This window comes from Lupinus angustifolius, chromosome LG02 (genome assembly GCF_001865875.1).
Source record: "Lupinus angustifolius cultivar Tanjil chromosome LG02, LupAngTanjil_v1.0, whole genome shotgun sequence".
NCBI classification, from domain to species: Eukaryota; Viridiplantae; Streptophyta; class Magnoliopsida; order Fabales; family Fabaceae; genus Lupinus; species Lupinus angustifolius.
This window is the reverse complement of record NC_032010.1, coordinates 12315502-12319899: the sequence shown is the minus strand read 5'-3', so window position 1 is coordinate 12319899 and position 4398 is coordinate 12315502.

Below are 4398 nucleotides of genomic sequence, written 5' to 3'. Positions count from 1 at the left end.
AAGCTTGAAGATAACTCAACAAATCAACATGCCAAGGACTCAAGAGCTTCGTGTTTATAATAGAGTCTTAAATATGTTTCTTAGTTATTGAGTCTAGGTTAGGTAAACCTAGATGCAAATCTCACAAGTTCTAAAAAGTATCATATCATTTACATGAGACATGCCATCTAGCTTATTATTTGTTCATGCATTAATCATACATGTTATTTGTGCATCTTAGGCATAACATAATGATAAAACATGTCACAGTTTATAAGCATAATAGGTAGTTTACCACTTAATATCTTAACTGAAAATATGTCAGTTAATCGATTAAGTAAGGCTTTAATCGATTAACGTGAAAACAATTTTAATCAGTTTCAACAGATAACTGAAAAACAGAATTCAATTATTTTAAACAACCCATTAATTGATTAACAGGGCACTTAATCGATTAACTGGGCACAAAAAAGCTTTTCTATATAAATTGTGTTTTTACACCATGCTTCATTCATTCATTTTTAGAATTTCTAAGTTGCATATTTTCATGTTCTTTGTATGTCATATAGCCAGAGAGAATTGCATGTGAAATTAGTGAGAGATAGTTTCATTCATAGGGATTAAAATGGCATTCATTGCATGTGATTAAATGTGTTCATCATTCCATCTTTCTTGCATGATTCTTTCAATTATTTTAGAGATTTCTTAGTGTAGAAATTACATGTTCTTCATGATTCTGATCGTATACATATTCATAATAATTTGTGAGATTTGTATAGGGTTTATAGCTTGTTCTTAATTGTAATATTTGAGCTATTTTGTGCTTAACATTACTTTGTTTTTGTTGTGATATTTGTAACAAGGAAAGTCGTCTCTTGGTGTCGTACCACCAACGAGATACAAAGAGTCTTCACCAAGACTTAGAGGTCTTGAGTTTAGAACATACTCTTGCTTTGGGCTGAATTGTAGGAAAGGTTTTCCTAGGCGATTGAGTAAGGTCAAACCAAGGTAGAGGTTCTGGGAATTCAAGAAGGTATCGTTGAAGGTCTTGTGATTTGAAGTGTGTATGTAAGATACATTGGCTTCAATTTTTAGTGAAGAAAATCTCCCATATCAGAATGGAGGATTGGGTGTAGTTTTGTAGTGGACCGCAAAACGAACCTGTATAAATATCTTGTTGTAGGTTGTTTCTTACCATTATCTCTTTAATGTTTTAAAGTCTTTTTAATTGCCTATTGTAGTTGATATTTTGAATATAGTAACTCTGCCATATAAAGATCATTTATGTTCAAATATATTTGCTATATCATTTATGTATAATCTGTAAGTGGCTGTGTAATTCAGTCATTCAAAAACTGTTAATTCTGTGCGACTTAATCGGTTAAGGCAGTCTTTAATCGATTAACTTAGTGATTTTCCATAATAGGGTTTGGGTGAAAATAGCGGTAAGTGGGAACCGCGACACCTATTCAACCTCTTTCTAGGTGTATTCTGTCACTAATACCTAACAATCTTTACTCTGAAATACGGTAATGTAGGGAATTTTCCGTTTTAAAATTTTCTTTTTCCTTATCCTTTAAGGCAACAAAATCTTTTCGACTTCTGTTGTGAAACAAACGTCATTTATCCTGAACTTGTTCGAGTATTTTACTGTAACATGAACTTTCGGAAAAATCGGCTTACTTCCTATGTGAAAGGAAAATACATTGTTTAGGATTTGAAAACTTTTAGTTCATTGTTCTGTAACATACCTTATCAAGGTAGCACAAGGTTGAATTTCAACTTAAGGACTTTGGACTTAACCTAGAAACGATTCCTATAAAATTTCATAATATAAGTTCCATAAATCTATCCAAGAATCCTGTTTGCATTCTAAAACCAAGCATATTGAAATTAGACATCATTTTTGTATGTGAATGGGATAATTATGATCGAAAGGATTTCTACCACTCTTTGTGTAGAATTTCCAAAGAGGAAATAGAAATGCATATGCAATAGGGCTTCCGTGAGACTGTTAAAAATAGAGATATCCTATTGTTGGACATCTCAAACTTGAAGATCGTTTGTTTCATTATTTTCTGAGTTATGTCATCTAACCAAACAAATTCAAATCATTCTCAAATTAGTGACATAGAACTCCAATTGATGTATGCTATGAAGTTTAACATCACCTCACGAGATACTTTCTATGTTCTTCGAAGAGAACTTGGAATTCTTGATGAAAATTATCTTGATTAAAATCGTCTAAAAATGTTATTATATGCTTCGCATGATTAATGTCTTATATGCTTCAAAATGAATATTTGTTGTGAATGTATTATATTCCTATTATGACTCGTGATCTTGTATGGTAAGGTAAAAATGTATATGTGTTTGAGTAAAAATTACTTGATAATTGTTAGAAATCTGTGCATGCTTTTAAAATCCAAAAACCTCTTGATTCTATAAATCTGATATGAGTTAATCGATTAACTATATTTCTTAATCGATTAAAATGAGTTCCAATAGCAAACATTTTATTTTTCACTGAATTTAATCAATTAAGATGCATTTTAATCGATTACTTGGGCTCATTTTTCTGAAAACCTAGAATTTTAACATTGCTTAATCGATTAAATGCAACTCTTAATCAATTAACGGCAGCAGATCAATTAGAATCAATGAGTTTTTGTCATTTTTTTCAAACCCTTTCTTCCCCCCTTTCTCTGAAAATCTCAAAAGCAAACATCAAATTCGAAATCATAGCTAAATAGATGAATTAAACCTCACCTTTACCCATTTTGAACCTCAATTCCTCCAATCTGTTTCTCAAATTTCTCAAGAAACTCCATTCCCAATTCCAAACCCTAAGCTTTAGGTTCCCTCCCTTATCCTTTTTCTGCTCTCATCACTCACAGTTTTCAATCAAAAATGGAAAGACGACGCTTGAAGAGGTTCACGACAACTGCTCAACACACTCGTAGGCCTCCTACTTTTTCATCTTCAAAACCGAACGTGAGGCACATCCGTGGAGATCCCTACTACTCACTCATACTTCCGGAGACCCGGTTGTCCAAGTTTCAGGGAAGGAAACCCACCTACATAAGGTATGTTGATCTTACCTGGATGGCGGAACAGAATTTTGAGTTTCCGCAAGGTATGCAAGCTCAGGGAGCTGTAATGTTTTTGGAATTAACAGGTAATCTATACCCCACTTTGATTAGGGAATTTTACGCTAATTTCCGTTATAAGGATGGTAGATATTGGTCTACGATTTTGGGAAATCTATTTGAGATGGATAGTGATATTTTTATAAATATGGGTGGCTTATCCACTACTGGTGTTAGCCTAGGTGATTGTGAATGGCTTCAGGATTTCGATGTCGTTGAGGTATATAAATCATGTCTGAGAGGTCCCCATCTGTATGTCCAGGGATAACAGACTAAAGTTGGTTCATTATTAGTAGAGAATAGATTGCTTCATTATTTGATTGCATATATTTTAGTTCAGAGAAGCACTAATCATGCACAACCAATTGTTAATGATCTGAAATTTATGTATGCCATAAAGGAGAATATAATAGTTAATTGGCCTGAGGAAATCCTGAAGGTCATGTATAATGTCTCTACATCTCAATCCAAGTTGCTACCCTACAGTATCTTCATATCGAGAATTATTGACTATCTGCATATTGATGTATCTGACACCATCGTCATAGAGACTTCTGATAAAGATAACCTTGTTGGTTAAAGCCTTATCCACAAGATGGGTATCTACAAGTATGGAAGTACATGGAAATACCAGGAGGATTAAACTACCGTGGATTTGGAGCTATCTGATGATGAGGGTCAGGCTAGTATAGATCAGCCTAATGCAGTGTTGTCTACCTATGCGCTTTAACTTTAAAATCAACAACCATGCATTTTGTGACCATCTTCAAGCTATGCATCAACAAAATTTGGTGTTGAGTTTGTCATCATCAAAAAGGGGGAGATTGAAAGTGCAAAGTGTCAAGATAGCACTTAGCTTGCCTATGTTTTGATGAAGACAAAGGAATTAGTGAAAGCTTAAAGATAACTCAACAAATCAACATGCCAAAGATTCAAGAGCTTCGTGTCTAAACTAGAGTCTTAGAAATGTGTCTTAGTTATTGAGTCTAGGTTAGGTAAACCTAGATGCAAATCTCACAAGTTCTAAAAAGTATCATATCATTTACATGAGACATGCCATCTAGCTTATTATTTGTTCATGCATTAATCATACATGTTATTTGTGCATCTTAGGCATAACATAATGATAAAACATGTCACAGTTTATAAGCATAATAGGTAGTTTACCACTTAATATCTTAACTGAAAATATGTCAGTTAATCGATTAAGTAAGGCTTTAATCGATTAACGTGAAAACAATTTTAATCAGTTTCAACAGATAACTGAAAA